The sequence below is a fragment of the Equus asinus genome, chromosome 11 (genome assembly GCF_041296235.1).
Source record: "Equus asinus isolate D_3611 breed Donkey chromosome 11, EquAss-T2T_v2, whole genome shotgun sequence".
Classification (NCBI taxonomy): Eukaryota; Metazoa; Chordata; class Mammalia; order Perissodactyla; family Equidae; genus Equus; species Equus asinus.
The window spans coordinates 19,672,265-19,690,238 of NC_091800.1; the positions used below are offsets into that span (position 1 = coordinate 19,672,265).

At 39.2% G+C, this 17,974-nt stretch overlaps 1 protein-coding gene across 1 annotated transcript in view; it reads left to right on the forward strand.

The window, feature by feature from the left end:
• FREM2 (FRAS1 related extracellular matrix 2) overlaps window positions 1–17,974 on the forward strand; it is a 176,462-nt gene that overhangs the window by 55,586 nt on the left and 102,902 nt on the right. The gene's annotated exons all lie outside the window — the stretch shown is intronic.

Below are 17,974 nucleotides of genomic sequence, written 5' to 3' on the forward strand. Positions count from 1 at the left end.
ATCTTGATTTTTTCTAAAGCAAACTAATTCATTGCCATTAAAATATTAATTAGGAAGAATGGCTCAATAATCTTCAAGTAATAAGGTAACGCCTGTATGGAAAATAGAACTATAAGGAACACATAAGTAGTATATAGAATCTGAAAGACTGAGGAGTAAATATTCGTAAATTAATGAGGTTTTAATCTGATCCAATTATTTTGAATTCTGTTGAAGTAAGTTCTTTGTTCTTTGTTTTTTTGAGGTAAGATTGGTTTATAACATTATATAAATTTTAGGCATGCATCATTATATTTCAATGCTTGTGTAGACTACATCATGTTCACCACTGAAGTAAGTTTTTTAATACTATAGTTACCTTAAAAAAAAAAGCATTGCTGAGCATGCTATTCATGTTTTGTGACACATCTTCATAAAAAGTTCCAATCTGAGGAGATGAGGGGAGGACAAAAGAGGTAAAGGGGCACATATGGATGGTGATGGATAAAAACTAGACTATTGGGGGTGAGGATGATGAAGTCTATACTAAAACACATACTGAAATTACATAATGTTATAAGCCAATATGACCTCAATAAAGTAAAATTTTTAAAAAGTTACAATCTGGGCTGCAAAACCAATCCTGAAACACCTCATTTAAGTAAAATTACTTATACTTCAACCTCACTTTTAATAAAAGCTTTGGGTAAGTCCTCTAACGTTTCATAATATCATTCTTTATTTTTCATTCTGATATGATTGCTTATGAAGGTCAAGAGGTGGTGATTAATCAGCAGCCTGAACACACCAGGCTTACTTCCGTGTCTCCTTCTTATAAATGCCCCCTTCTTCTTCTGGATTTTTTTTTTCTCCAACATATCATGGGCACAAATCGAAACCAGGAAGCTGACAAGGCCAGTCCAGAATCTAATCCCATTTCTCACTCTCATGATCCCTGCACCATACAAATTAGGAGTCTTGCCTCACTGCATACAGCAGAAATATTCAGTATTAGATGTGCAAGTGTATAGTTTTGTAGAACTCTTATAGTTGCATTCGTCTCTACTCATCTGTCCTAACTTGGCCTTTAAACCCCTTAGGCTAACTAGGAACTCTAAACATAGGCTCAATAACTATGGACTTTTTTTCCTTCATAACAACATCCCAAGCCTTTTTAACTTTTTTATATGTTTTGCAAATAAGTTCAGAAGTAGAGAAACCTGTGCACCAAAGAAGCTACCATATGTCTTCAGACTCTTCCCAGTGAAAGATCTGTAATGCTGTCTAGGTGTGTTGAGTGTAAAGAGTGATAGGGTCCTTATCCAGATTTGCCATAACACATAAAAATGTCCATGTTCATACTCACAATACCCAGATCACATTTCTAGCCAAAACCCTCTCCCTAGAAATGACCGGGTGAAGAATAGGGGCTGGCCAGTGGGTGGTGGTAGGAAGATGAAGTGAGCCAACCGTGTGAGTTTATGAATGTACTCCCTGGAAGATTAGCTAAGGGTAATGGTCTAGAGTAGGCAATGATTCAAGGAATACCTGTGCTTAAAAATATCTCCTCTACTAGAAGAATATTTGATATCAAGGAGCCCTTTGTTATAAGAAATCTTGAAAAGATAAAATTATGCATATTTTAGCCTGAATAAGCTCATTAAGACAAGTTGTCCTATACCTGACACATAGTGTTCAGGTAAAGGTGTTTATAATTGAGGTTAGGAAGAAAGAAGGGAAATTGCAGAGCTGGAGGGCTGGCATGAAAAGAGTGAGAGCTTCATATAAATTTTTCAAGTCCAGCTTCTATAAATTCTATCAGGTATTTCCTGGTTTGATTCCCATCCCCCACTGATACTGACCCTCTCATGTTGAGAAAAGAGAAGCAAGAGTAGAACAGAGAAGAAATATAGATGTTTCCCGCTGTCTCATTCACTTTGTTATCAGTAAGGTTCTAAAAGATATTTATGAGATTTTCCTCTCTTAAGAAAGCATTCCGAGAATTTTCTATAATCTTGAAAGATAGTTTTCCTTTTCTTCTTTAAAAGGTACTCAAGGTGTGGTTTTCTGTTTGTGTGTATTTTCTCTTGTAAATATTTTCAGTATCAGTTTCTTGAGGGCCCAAAGAGTGTGTGTGTGTGTGTGTGTATTCATTTCTTGCCCTAAATCTTCAGAGCACCTGATATATATACTCTTCTCTACATATATAGCCCAATAGTGGAGTTAATTAACAATTTTCATTTTCATTTGATTCTTTAGTGAATGAAAGGTATTTTCCAGTAGAACTGGTTAATATTACAGCAACCAGTTGAGATGTGAATTGATGACTCAAAAATGTCTTTCTGCTGCCTTCTAGAATTGAAGAGTACAAGGCTGTTGTATTTATTGACGTTCCCATGGGAAGTGGGGACTAATGGGGATGAGGAAGCCTAGGGAACAATGTGCTTTCAGATTTTTTATCTGTTTATCAGCCTTAACGTTTTTGTCACAGCATTATCCTCTATCCAAAACCCAGCTTAGCCTGTTCTTCCCGTGCTGGTTGCTTTAATAGCTTCAGAGGCATTCTTCTGAGTAAGCCTTTAAATCCCTTATCAGAGCCGGGCAGATCATAGGGTTCAAATATCCACAGGGAATAATATCCAACTGGAAATGGGAGACTGACGTGGCTCGTTGTGCATTGTTGGTGATTTTAGCTGTGTTTTGGAACCTGCCAAAAATTCTAATCTTTGTCTCTGTTGACATCTAATTCCACATTTGACTAATTAAAAAACAGGGCTGGGGCACTGTAGTGTTAAGCCTCAACAAAAGGAAAGCATGTGTCTCCAGCAATAAATGTGTTTTCTAGGGAAAAAGTATACCAGTAGTCAGTTGTGTTTACTTGAACTTAGTTTATTTTTCTTGGCATTCTGCAAGCTGACATATCTACTTTACCGTTTGGGTTAGGAGATGGAAGTACCTTGAACCAGAATTTGTGTAGCCGATAGGAGGGAGACATCCCTTAACTTTATGGTTTTTGTTCCTCAAGATTATGAAGTACAATTCCAACTTTTGGTATAAAATGTGGACAATTGAAAATTATGTTACTTGGATGTGATTGATACTGTGCAAGACTCTCTAGTCATATCTGGATTTTAAATGGTTTATACTCCACGCTGACTTGTCTCAAAGTGCATTCTGTAGAGCAGAGGTTCACATGGTACCCTCAGGAATGAGTTCCCTCGCGAAATGAGATTGGAAAATGCTGCATGCTCTGTCCCTTCCTTGTACATGCTCAGTGTACGTTCCCATATCAAAGGCCTTAAGAATTCCTACAGTAAAGAATTATGTTTACATAGCTTAATCCTAGGCTATTTCTCTCCTAGTTGACTCAGTGATTTTTTAAAAAATTAATACCTGTTAACAGACAGGAAAAGTAAGGTTTGAAACATGTATTTTGGGGCTGGAAAAGTAAGGTTGAAACATGTATTTTGGGGCTGTGTGCTCTATATTTCTGGAGAATGTTTTGAGCAGTATTTTCATTTTTTATAAAAGCATATGAAAGGGTGTCTGTGTGTGTCTGTGTGTGTGTGTGCACACACAGATATACATACTGGCATACATGTGCACTTGAATATGTAGCATTTCTCCTTTCAGGTAGAAAAATGCATGGAAAGCTGGGTGACTTGTGTTCAATGCCCAGCTTCGCGTTCCTGCAGTAACCTTAGGAAGCCGTCTTACTTCATACTGTCAACTCTAAAATGTTCTAGTGAAGCCTAGTCTGCTGGAAAGCTCTAGAATGGAAATCATTGCCCACATATTTGATTTTATACTAAATTCTAAATCATGCATGCAGTATCACTTGGGCACAGTTTGGTGCATTCCCCGAGATCCTCGCCCCTAACTTCCCAGGGGATTAGCCATAAATTCTGACTGAGTAGGAAAACTACTGGCTCAACTATTTCCTACAAGAGAATAAACTCTCTGTACTAGGAAATTTCCCACATCAATGATGGACTTGAAAAGTTCTGCATGTTTATGTAAGAAGAGGAGACAGGTTTATCATTTGACTACCTGTATTAGCAATTCATTAAAAAAATGGAATTTAGAGAGAAAAGTCAGATAATATGTTGATGTTAGCTTATATACATTGATACATCAGAATGTAATGTTAGACGAGGGTTTCTCAGCAGCACGGTTGACATTTGGGGCCAGATAATTCTAATTCTTTGTTGGAGGGAGAGGTCCAACTACCCTGTGCCATGTAGGGTCCCTGGCCTCCCTCCCTCTACCCACCAGACCCCAGCAGCATCCTCTCCCTTTTCCCCATTGTGACAATCAAAAAATGTCTCCCAACATTGCCAAATGTCCCCATGAGGGCAAAATCACTTACCCCTCCCCACTGAGAATACTAGTTTAAACTGTGTTATGAGTTGTAGAGTCAACATATTGGCTTTCCAAGGAAGCCTTTAAAAATGTTTCTGCAACCCATGAATTCTCTGCAGTAATCATTGTCTGAAATGCTCAGAAGATTCATAAAATGCTACCAGCATTGTATATTAACCAGATGAAGAAAAATGCAGTTTATCTTGACCTAAAATCCTGTCACACTGATCCTCATTTTTTTTTTTTTTTTGAGAGACAGAGAAACTTTTACCTGTGGTATGCATTTGGATTTTTACCAAATAGACGCTTACATCCAAAACTCCTCCAAGAAATCTAGTCATTGTTTCTTTTTGACTGCTCAGAATAAATGAACTCTTAGACTACCTTCCTTTAAACCATTTTCTTAAGGACTCAAAACAAAAAGAAAGAAAGAAAGAAAAATTGTTAGAACTTCAGAATTTATGTACATTTAAATAAAGCCTGATTTTTAAACCTCTGAGTACATAGCTGGCCTAAATTTTAGGATCTTCAAATAAAAGTCTTAGTTTCTCACCCTGATTTATTTTATATAATGCCTATTATGAAAATTACTCATGAAGTTTGCTGATAATATTTATTTAAAAGTTTTTAACCTGGAAGCCCATTGAAGGATTACTGAAATACCTTAACTACTAATAATGACATCTGATTACTAATAGTATATTTGTCCCTCAGTAAAAAAAGCACTTTTGTTTAAACAGACAGGAGTAGTGGATTAAACACACAAACTTTTTCTAACTGGAAAGTTACTTTTAGTTTGAAAGCAAGAATATCCAAGCTGTAAATTATTTTTAAACAGAACACTAAGTTTTCCAGTTTTAAAGAGACATCAGTGCCTTTCTAATGCATACATATTAAAAAGTGTAGACCATAGACCTTTTTGCTAAAATTCAGAGGAGAGAGTCCTTCTTCTTTATTGACTTCCATTCATACAAAGTTAGTTGCCAAAAAAATTTTAACAAAGAATTCTTTGATGGGGCTCTTTGGCAAAAGTTTGTGTCCATTCTGCTAGTTTAAGTATTCTTGATATTGGCTGCTTATGGTGGGCATTTCTGCTTAGCCATTTTATTTGTTCATGGACAAATGTTAATATGCTAAAGATTCCTATTTTATTAGAGACAAAACTTTTATTTTTTCTTGTGGCAGTATTTATAGACTCATTTGTATCATCATATAAGTTTTCTCTTCCACTGGCAGAAAACCTAATTTGGCGGGTATTTGTGAATGATATCTTTGATTCCTAGTCCACCTTTATTCTAACAAATCCTTGAATAAGTCTACCAAATTAATATTTCTGAAATCAGAATTGAGATTATGTCTTTCTCTGCCCCAAGTTTCCTTTGTTGGCCCCCTCACTTTCCAGCTTATCTCCTCCTTCTCCACTTTGCTTTTGCAAACCCTACAAAGCTGGACTCTTTTCTTGCTGCCCACACAGTTCTGGCCTTCTCCTGTGCCTGTTTTCTTGCAATTCCTTCCCCTGACAGTGGCACCATGCTTCCTTGTCCCTCCACAGTGCCCCTTGCGCCAAGCCTTTCATGGTCTCCCCATTCGAATGTCCTCCCATCCCCGCTCTGAGCCCCAGGTATTATATGTTCACCATTTTACCCTACGTTTTGTATTATAGTTTATGTATGGTCTTTGGTTTACCCTCCTTACTAGAGTCTGAGTCTTGTAGAATGACCTATATGTGAACCATCGTTATGCTGCCTGCTCAGCACAGAGCTCTATCCAAACACACAAATTGCTGTGTGTTGTGTACATTATTTTCCTACGAGCTCTGAGGTTCTACAGCCAAACGAACTTGTCTTTATATTCATTATGCTTTTTTTCTTTTGGCAGCTAAATATGTAAATATTTTATATTAATCAGAGACAGTAAAATCACCAAGGAGGGCTGCCTTTGTAGCTCAGGCATAAATTTAAGGGGATCAGAGCAGTTACCAAAGGGTTTAACTGATTAAATAATTCTGCAAGTTAAGTACAAAAGCCAGCTTTGTAAAACTAATCTGAAATAAATGAGAAGAAAATGTGAAAAACAAATATATGGCATTGACGGTATTCTACTCCGTCCTCTCTCTCTCTCTGTCTTTCCCTCCTCCTTCCCTGTCTTTCTGCTTCCTTCCTTGACAGACCTCAATGACAAGACTTTTTTTAGTATGTCACAGGAGCAAAAGCCAGGTAACCAGGTGTACTTCCCCATATTTCTTTTTAATCCTAAATCTAGAAATCTAAAACTTCCAAATCTTGATTTTACTGTTGAAAAAAAAATACCTAAGCACATGTTACCAAGTCAGATTTAAAAACAACAACAGATTAAACTAAAAATATCTTCAGGGAGTTCCCATTCAGCTCTGGCATTCTAGGATTCTAAGTTAAAATTCACTCTCAATATTTTAATTCATAGAATGACTCTGTGCTCCCATCCTACCTTAATCCCTCCATCCCAGCCATCAAATTTAAATTTTGGTAAAAATAGAAACAAATCAAGATAAAGAAGCTTTGCTCTTTTTTTAGCAGGCAGATTAAAGCACTGCTGGGGAGTTTTTCTTTTATATTTTTGCCTCGATGTGGATATAACACATTTTCAAAAGAAAATCCCAAATACACCTCCAGCTGTAATCCTTGTTAATTGTAATGGCTGTGTCTTATGGTAATGTGCATGGTGCTGTTATGTAAATAGGAATTAGAAAACGACCTCACTTCACAGGGAATTAACTAAATGGTGCTAAACCGGTTATTCTGAGAGGTGCCCGGAGAGCCTCTGCTTTCATTTCCCTGCAGAGTCTCCTTGGGGTGGGGGAGCTGTCTGGCGCCACAAAAGGAATTAGGCTCTGGTTTGAACAGAGACCTGAAGGCTATTAAGTTTATTTTAAGAATGTGTTGCCAGAGATCTAATAAATGTGTATGTTGCTCCAGGCAGTGCATGCATGAAGTCTCGCTACACCAGGTGGGTTTTTTTGTGTTTTTTTCCCTTCCCCGGGGGCGGGAGAGGGTGTGGATCTTCTTGACAAACTTAACTCAGCTTTTGATAAAGCGCTTATTGTTTCTGTGAAAGTATAGAGGTTTTTTTTTTTAGATTTTACTTCTATTTGTTGATGGAAAAAATAGGATAGAAAATTATTTCTGGGCTACTTTAAAGAGAAATAAATCCCCCCAAATTTAAAATATATATACTTCATAATTTCATATTGTTTTAAACACAATTTTTGTGATTTTATGCTTAAAAACAATATTTGAGATCACCGTCTGTTAAATGGAAAGACCACTAGACTAGGTGTGAAAAACCCTGGGAATTTATTCCTCTTCTGCAAATAGCTGCTTTGCCATCTTATTCAGACCACGGCCTGTCTGGGTCTTGGTAAAATGAGCGGTGAGGAAAGATGCTGTCCAGTGTTCGTTGCTGCTCCAAAATGCTGGGAGTTTGTATTTGTACTCTTCACCAACATAGTTATTTCTGGAATTAGTTTGTATTCTTGTTTGAAATACAGTTTCACACTTACACTTTCAGAAAAAAAGCTTCCTTGGCCACTCATGTTACAGCTTGAAGATGACTCAATTAGCTTTTAATATAGACTGCACGGGATCATCCTGTAACATGCCTGTTGTCGATGTGTTTGCTTTCTCCTTTGTTTTCTGTAGATGGACACCTGAATTCCATATCCCAGGCGTGCATACCAACAGGGAAGACGTTCATTCCACTGGGTTTAAACTTCTAATTAAGAAAGCAAAGTGTTGCACAATTAAATCACATTCGATTAAGGAAATATTTTTAAGCCCTAGGTTAGGAGGTATAAACTCATGGTCCTCCCCTTTTCCTTTTCTTTTTGTTACAGGGGCAGAAAATAAGCATATTCATTTTTTCTAGGGATGGAGTTGGGGGGGGCTGTGCTTACAGAAATGTGGGGGGTTCCTGCAGGCTCTGGCAGGCCCGCTCTGACCCAGTCCTGGCCTGATGGAGCACATCGTTCAGCCTGGAAGAAGTGTTTTCCTTCCAGCTTCCCTGGCATTTGGTTGTAGTCTCAAATTTATCCATAAAACAAAAGGGTCTCACCCTTAGCTTGTGTTAATTTTTCTATGATTCAGTCTCAAATATTTCAAAACTGACTTGCTTACCCTTTTTGTTCCCGCTTAATTCTTACCATTTGTCGGCCTCACTTATTCATTAGCACAAGAGGATTTGCTGATAGTAGAGGGAAATGCACTCAGATCATCAGTTTTGCTTCTCTTCAATAGCACTCATTTATAAATTAAGTTAAAGCACATTAAAATTAAGTTAGAGTCGCCTGTAAACAGAATATCGAGCTAACTGAAGTAATCTAATTACTCAGAGGAAGTATAGAAAGAATACTGGAAGGCTGGATTTGAATCCTACATCTGTCACATACTGTACCTGTAGGAATTTAAAGTGAGTGATTTAACCTGACACCTACCTCATCCGTAGGCCGTGGAAATGCCCAGCTCGCAGGGTTATTGTGAGATGCATTGAGATAATGTACATGTTATCAAAATCACCCTGACCGTGGTCTTCACTGTGTCCCGCTCTCCTGCCCAAGCATTTTCATGGTCCCCAAGGCTAAGCTGACATTCAGCCAGTTTACACCTGCACTCTAGTGAGTTCCAGTTATTTTTGGCCAGTGTCTTTTATGATTGGTCAGTGCCTGTGTTGTGCCAAACCTGATTGGTCCAAACCCATGCTTCTGCCCAGGGGTAGGTGTTCTCTGCAAAAGCCCAGCCCCACAATACTGCCACAGCTCTGCCAGGAATCCCAGTTGCTATGTCCAGCCTTCCCATAACAGGGATCTGCCTGTGGCCTCAGGAGCCTCTGGGAGTAGGTACCAGAGCTGTGTGGTATCTTTCCTGTTAACCTTTTTTGAAGGAAAAGGATGTCCAGAAGAATGCTGCTTGGAACCTAGTATGAAAGAAAGGTCAATTGAGCATCTCCTTAAATTTCCAGTTAGGATTTTCTTCTTTCCTGAGACCCAAACAGTCATCCAGGAGCCTGGGCATGAGTTAGAGATGAGTAACACTCTTACATGTGAATCCCTACTTTGCTCTGATGTTTAAGACTTTGTACAGTCTATTGTGCCTGACACATCCACTTCTACTGTGATGAGTTCTCTCTCCAGAGGCTCCCTATAGCCCAAGAAAATCAGCTTCCATGAGGTCTGTTACTCCAGCTCCCCAAACAAGCATAGATGGGCATGAATCTCTGATGAGGGCTTTTACTTAAACTGAGACCATAGAACAAATTATCCTAAGATTTTTCCAGCAGGATTAGGAGTTATTCCACATCAGAATTCATCCCATGTATATTATTTTCCCATAGGTTAAATATTATCCTATAAATTCTCTTTGTATATTCTCAAATTATGGCAGGTAGCCATGTGGGAGCCAGTACACCCTTCATGCCTGAGCCACGACTGTGTCTGTAGCCTAGTGCTGTCGTGGCCAGGGGCAGATGGCTGGAGGGCGGCCAGGCTGCCCACAGGAGAAGGAGTGAGGGTTCTTTCCAGTTCACACTCTTGGACATGTACTGGGGAGAAGGTGGATTAAAGAGAGGCAAAAACGTGTGTGGAGGTGGAACATTTTTCCACTCCCTGTGCTCCATTTTGTCATGTCCCAAGACTAACTTACTGTGACTTGTATTGAGTAAATATGATTAATTCTCGTTATTTGCGGTAGTTATAGTCTCACAATCACTGCGAATACTGAATGATAGCTCCTAGGGGAAATACAGAGTTAGATTCCATGCAAGCCTCTGACCACAACAGTTTATTAACCAATCAATACATAACCTTGTGTTATGTGTGTTTCCGTTAAAGGCACCTAATTTGATACACAGTATGTTGTTGATTCATTAACATTGAACTCACAGCCAACAGCACTGTAACCGATGCCTGAACAAGCTTATCTAACACATGTCTTTTCTCTGTGAGTCATGCCACAGCCTTCTTGTGCTTAGGAACACTGGACAGTACTCTGGCACTGTGACTGGGAGATATACTTTTTTAAATTTTATTTTATTGAGGTCATAATAGTTTATAACATTGTGAAATTTCAGTTATACATTATTATTTGTCAGTCACCATATAAATGTGCCCCTTTACCCTTTATGCCCACCCCCAACCACCTTTCCCTCTGGTAACCGTTAATCTGTTCTCTTTATCTATGTGTTTATCTTCCACATGAGTGAAATCATACAGTGTTTGTCTTTCTCTGTTTGACTTATTTGCTTGACATCATCCCCTCAAGGTCCATCCATGTTGTTGTGAATGGGATGATTTTTGTCTTTTTATGGCTGAGTAGTATTCCATTGTATAAATACACCACATCCTCTTTATCCAATCATCAGTCGATGGGCACTTGGGTTGCTTCTGTGTCTTGGCTATTGTGAATAATGCTACAATGAACATAGGCGTGCATAAGTCTCTTTGAATTGTTGATTTGAAGTTCTTTGGGTAAATATCTAGTAGTGAGATAGCTGGGTCATATGGTATTTCTATTTTTAATTCTTTGAGAAATCTCCGTACTGTTTTCTGTAGTGGCTGCTCTAGTTTCCATTCCCAGCAGCACTGTATGAGGGTTCAATTGGGAGACATTTTAATCCGCAAAATCACCAAGAGAAAGCACACAAATGTGAAAAATTTGGCACTAAATAGACTGTGACAAGGACACTGGTTTACAGTATGAGACCTGAAACAAGAAGGCAGAGCATCAAGTGATGCAAATTTTTCAAAGCTGCTGTGCAAGTGTCTGCGAATGATCACAGAAGCATTGCGGGTATCAATTTTGGAGTTACAAATGAATTTCAGCAGGTAGACAAATTCACAAATGTGAAATCCAGGAATAATGAGGATAGACTGTGTATCAGCCTCTGGTATAGTAGATGAACAGAAATTCAAGTCTTTGTAACCTCATGTACAAATATCCATTGTATATCCATTATGGGTTATATATGACCAAATAATGTCCCTAAGGAACAAAACTACGTGTAGTAAAGCAGATTGTGATGCTCTTGGCTTCTAAGGTGAATGTTGGTGTACTTGTCAGGCCCATCTCCACCTCCACATCATCTAGCAATTTATCTTTGGAGCCTACAGAAGAATAGAGGGCAGAGTGCAAACTAATCCATACTTGAGCTCTATTCCATGTAGTTCATGTGGCAACTACCAAGATATCATGGCTCCATTTATGCTTCTAGTTATGAAGCATGTGCTTAGAGGTGCCTTTCCTGAGAATAGCCTGAAAGACTATGAGTGTGTTATCCAATAGAGGTCAACATGTGCTGGGCCTATTTCTTTGCACTTCTGGGTCTTCTGTCATGCTAATTCTCTTTCTATACCATTCTATATATATTCTCTATATTTCTTTCTGGATCTGACCCCTTGTGCTGTGCTGCCTCTTTTTCAGAATATGAATGGTGGTGGGAATGGTGTGGGTGGGTGTGTACAGAATGGAGGGAGAAAATAATATATCAATTATCAAAAGTTGCATTGGCAGCAATTTTTGAATAGCTTACTGTTGGACTGAAACAATCGCTGGAATTATTAAGTTGTCTACAAAATTATAAAATCTATTGACAACTTTTCTGGGTCTGTCTCCCAGTTCTTCAGGAGCTCCATCAGTCATAGGAAGGCACAGCTGCCCTGAGGTCAAGGTTCTTCATCTCTGGGTGTCTGGGTCACAGGGTGACTTGTGGGATTAGCACCACTGTCACCCCTCCCAGAGCAGATTTTGGATCCATCCTGACCACTCCCTCTTTGTCTTTAATATCCAATCACTTAAATAGGAAAAAGAGAAAGACAGAACTATTTAGTAAATGTCCTGAGCTCCTACCAAATTGAATTGTTTGAAGTTCCCTTTTTACTGCCTTTCTTATCTCTGTTCTTGTACTTAATCTTCCAGAAACACCTTCCTCCCATCTTTCCGAATGTCCAAATACCATCGTGTACTTAAGTCTCCAGTTAAACGCTATCTCTTCCGTGAGGTTGTCTTTGATCCCCTTGGGTTAAAGTAATCTGTTGCTCTTGTGAACTCCCACAGCTCATTCTCAGTGTCTCTCACAGCACTTGTCAATCTCTAGCTTATTCACATTATCTATGTACTTGTGTCGTCTCCCACAGTTGAATGTCAACTCCTGGGGGCAGGGGCAGGGATGTTTAAGAGCAAGCTGGCTTCAACTTGGTGGTTTTCAGTAAACAGTAAAATCCACCTGACTTTAAGGGCCACAGGACAGCATTCCAGGAGCTCTCAAAGATTCTCGTATGGAAAGTTCTAAGGCAAAGTGAAGTTAAAGAAGATCATCCTAGCAAAGAAATGGCAATGAAATAAATTTCTTATTTCAACTTTAATTTTTGATTCTCACAGTGATTAATAACCTTGATGCTGACGGTAGTTGCATGATTGCTAATAACTATCCTTATCTTCTAATAGAATAAGTCTATTTAAAAGTCAAATTATCAGGCCAGCCCCATGGCTGAGTGGTTAAAGTTCCGTGCACTTCACGTCGGTGGCCTAGGTTCACAGGTTCAGGTCCCGAGTGCGGACCTACTCCACTCATCAGCCATGCTGTAGAGGCATCCCGCATACAAAGTAGAGAAAGACTGGCACAGAAGTTAGCTCAGGGCTAATCTTCCTCACCAAAAAAAGCCCAAAAAACAAAAAAGACAAATTATCTAACTTTCCCAAGAAGTTAGGTAATATTGTTAGCTTAATCTTTTCTAGTATAAATATCTATTTCTTTCGCTGATTTAAAGAGTGATATCCAGCTTTTTAATAGCTGTATATTTGATTTCCAATTCAGCCTCCAGGCTGAACTTTATTCTGGGCAAATGGAAGTTTAGCAAGCTAGAAAAATATTACCAACAGGATTATGTTCTATTGGTAACTAATTTTTCTCCAAGAAAAATTTTGTCAGAAAATTTTGAAAAAGATTTTCAAAGCTAAGTGGGTATGCAGAAATTACCCTTTATCAAGTATGAGTCAAAATTGTGACACTAGTTTCACATGGAAGATGTATGCTTTGTCTTTAGAGAAGTCAGGCAGCCCTGTGTTCTTAGGGAGGGTTAATTGAACGATGTGATTCTTTGTTATTCTAAAAAAACTCTTGTGTTCCCATTGAAAAAGAAAACGAAGACGACTAAAGACCAGCTGGAAAACTTCAAAAGAGGTCTTTTCATCAAAACCTTAATGGCTTTGGTGTCAGAGTTTGGGGACAAAGCATTTGGGAGTGTGCTTATCAGCTGTCAGGCACCTGTTGTAGGATGTGCGACACAAGTTACGGACTTTAATTTGTTTCCAGTGAGACACTGAGACTAGCTCCCTGTGCATCATTGGTGACAGAATCTATTTTAGAAAAGCAAAGAATCACATTGAAGGAAAAGCCTGTCATTTTTTTAAGTTGTTTAACTTTATCTGAAATTTTACTTTCAGTGAGCTGTGGCTATTGTTATTAAAAGTGGCAACATTGCTTACTCCCATCTATTGAGGTTTTGGAGGAGTTTGCGCGGTATGTAATATGTGAAGAAATAACATGTCTTCCCATTCTTTAGAGAAAATAGAATTCCACTGAGCAAGGTCAGTTTTAATAACAAGAGTTACAATAAACTACCGATTAGTTCCTCCAATCCCTCCGTCACTCCTGCATGCTGAGCAGTACCTAAGGTTTTAGAAATTCTGAAATGCGATAGAATTTACATGTATTTAAATCAGTAGTTATTTAGTATTTAATTCTATTCAGAGTTAAGTTTTATACACTTAACTTCATATTCTCTAGCAAAATATATACTTAAAAATTTTCCATTTAGGGACCGGCCCAGTGGCATAGTGGTTGAGTTCGCGGGTTTGGATCCCAGGTGTGGACCTATGCACCGCTCATCAAGCCATCCTGTGGCAGCATCCCACATACAAAATGGAGGAAGATTGGCACAGATGTTATTCAGGGGCAATCCTCAAGCAAAAAGAGGAGGATTGGCAATGGATGTTAGCTCAGGGGCAATCTTCCTCACCAAAAGAGAAAAAAAAATCCCCCATTAAGAGTGAATGCTAAGCATCTAAAACCGTTAGCCTGGCGCATGTCACTGTCTAACTAGGTAAAGTTTCTCAGTATTGTTTCTGAATTTTATTTCAAATAAAATCTCAAGGTGGCAGACATATGAAATCCTGGCAAACTTGTTCAGTGTGTGTCACTCGAAACCCCTGATTAACCAGTAACCTGGCACCCTCATCCTTCCAGAACATAAGCACCACCCAGAAAATCAGCTTTATAAATCTGTAGGTGGAGATAAAATGAGCTACGCCCAAGACCATTCAATAAGTCCCGGAGGTGTCGTTTAGATAAACACAAATTCTAGTAATTCACAGTTATAGACAATCAATTAAAATCTTTACACAGTGCTTGAGAATAGAAGTATGCAGGACATTTCAGAGAGGATGTCATTAAAAACAATTACATTTTTTTTTAACAAAGATCCAGTACGAAAGAGCTACGTTGCATTTACATAGGACATTTATACTGCCTGATAGACAAAGCGCTACCAAACATCTTTCAATGAGAACATCAGAGTGTTGAATTCATTTAACAGGTGTTTTTCTAACAGTGAGCAAAATGCACTCCCTGTCCTCCTGCATCACAGTTTGCAGTAGGGGGAGACAGGATGTGAACAAACAGAAACATCGGCACGTGTACCATGTGAGGTTGTGGAAGCACCGCAGAGAATGAGTCCCGGGAAAAGGGCTGGAGAGTGCTGGGGCCTGCACGGGGGCCCACTGTTGTGCACAGAGCAGCCACGGAGGGCCTCATTGACTCAATATTCTTAAAACCTAATATTTAGAAGAATGACATTTTTTGGAAGATCTCAGGAAAGGATTAGAATCAAATTTCAAAATTAGCTAAAAATTGTCAAAATTTTGAGAAATAGTGAAACCATACCCTCAGTGATCTCTTATTCTTGGATATAGGGGAAGGAAATAGTCAGGAATAAAGTATACAGAGCTATAAAATACAATATATTTGTTAAACATAAGTGTTATTGAACTGGTCAGAGGACTAACACAAGTCACATAGGACTGTAGTATGCACTTTGTTTGTGTAAGCTGAAAACTGTTATGAAGAAAGGAATAAAATAAACAGGAGTCACAAAGTAGCCACTTTACTACTAAAGATCATACTTATTCCATAGGTTTCTCCAGTCAAGGAATGAGTCTTCAGTCCTCGTGGTGTCCCAGGCACTGCGTTGCACTTGGAGCCCAGAAGGATGAACGTGGCCAGTGCCTGTGCTGGGGGGGCTCAGGCGGTTAGATGCAGACACATGCATGTAGAGACAGAATTACAAGGACTCTTGTCGGAGATGTACAAGCACACACTGCATGCTAAGCCGGGCTTCCTGAGCTGTAGGGAGGTGTGTTGGACCTAAACAGACTGTTACGAGGAGTAGGGAAGCTGCGGATATTCTGGGCAAAGGCACCCATCAGGTTCTGAAAACGGTGAGAAGTTGGATGTGACTCGATGTTTCCGTACGAGGAGAAGTGATGGGATGTGAAGCTGTAGGTGACAGAATGGACAAGGCCTGGCTGAGATAGCATGACAGAAAGTCTGGAATAAAATCTGGGACTTGCTGGAGCCGCAATCTAAATGACTCAGAAGTGTGGCATAAAGTTGTTTCCATGTAATAATTAGTTGAGAAATCAGAGATGTTTTATATATTAATTTAATTGATTAAATGTTATTCTATTCTTTCTTCTCTATTACTTTCATGGGGAAATGTCCCAAGTAACCGAACAAACATAATAATTAAAAAATATATATTTTTAAAGATAATAAGACTAAGTGTTGATGAGAGAGATGAGAGGGTCTGAGCCACTGCAGGAGGCTTCCCGAAGGAGGTGGTACAGGGAGTCTTTGAGGAGTGGAAAGTGTGAGCAAAAGAATGATGGGGTCATCATTTTAGGCAAGAAGACAGAGGTGACAGGAAGAGTGGGGGTGGCAAGTCCGTGGAGCAGCAAGACTCTTGGCTGGACCTCGGAGTGAGCAGATTAGAAAGCAATGGGAATAAGACAGGGTAGGTCAGGGCGAAACTGGAGGTCCGCGAAGATGGGCTGCCTGGATGTTTGCAGCAGCTGTAGGGAAGGCAACAAGGAGAACTAAGTGCGAGGGGATTTAGGGCAGATTAAGAGTCTGGCAGTAGGTATGCAGGGTGGAGCTGAGCATGTGCAGTGTGGCAGGAGAGCGCGAGCTACCACTTGTTGAATGATGCTATCTATGTACCACACTGTGCATGTGCATATATGGGTTATCTCGCTTGATCCTCACAGCAGACTCAGGCATTAATTAATGTTACTGCATTTGACTCACCAGATGAGGAAACAGAGTTCTAGAGAAGAAACTTGCTCAGAGTCAGACAGCAGATAAGAAGTGAAGTGGGCCTTCCATTCCAGGCCTGAGGAGCCTCCAGCCCACGGCCTCTCCTCTCCAGAACAGCGCCCAGTGTCCAGGAGATGTTAGGCATAATATGTTCAGAAGGACAAAATGCAGGGTGGACTTCCTGCTCTCCAATCTAGTTATATCTTATATTTAAACATGAACTAAAAAAAAATTGAAAGGTCTGTAATCCCCTCAATTTAAAACACCTAACAGCCCCATTTTACATAGCTACCTTCACAGCATCAAGACCATTTGTTTGTGTTTTTAAATTTCAACAAAAATTGCATATTTATTATTTAATCACTGAACAACATTTCACTGATTTCGTCTACCACAATGAAGTAAACTCTACGTTTTTCAGTTCAGGGGCTATTCTAGAAAATCTTGCCATGAATAGTTCCTTGCAAATATATTTTTGCTTCTCTTAAAGCAGAAGTCCCACAGAAGGATTTAAAAGATCTAATGGTATGGACATCTTTTTGCCTCTTACACACATTGCCATGTAACTAAAAGGCTTGTGCTAATTTACAATTGAAACAACAAGAAAACCAATTTCTCTACAATAATTTCGGCTGTACTAGGTATTTCTTTAATCTTTAGCACGTGTCAATTGATCATTCAAAGTCGCTGCAGTTTTTTCATGTATTTATTCATTCATTGTTTCTCCTTATGTAGACTTTTTGCCCTCAGTCTATTAAAGTCTTGATGTTTTCCTGCCTCTTCTTTTTCTCTATTGTAGCGCTCCCTCTGTGAACTCAGAAGAGAAGAAACTAGAGTTAAAATTGTGCCTCTAGCTGTGTTTATTATTTGGGCTTTTTTCCACCCTTTTACAGAAGGACTTCAAAGAAATTACTGACGCCTTTGTTTATAAACCCCACCTTACTCGGAAATAATTGCTGCAGATCAAAGGAAGCAGAAGGATAGGACAGGGTGATCAGCTGATAAGCATTTCTCCTTTCATTCACCTAGCACAGCAGCGTTCACGTTAGAGAGCACACAAGGTTTCTTTTCTCCTGATGGGCGCCCAGCTCCATTTTGGTGGGAAGGTGGGAGGAGAAAGTCTTATCTCCAGAGTAGAAGGGAATCAATGAAAAGAGCTGTCTGTTTGCTCGAAGGAATGGAGCGGAATATAGTGGGGATGGGAGGCGGAGAAAGGATATTTGTTTTTTCTTAA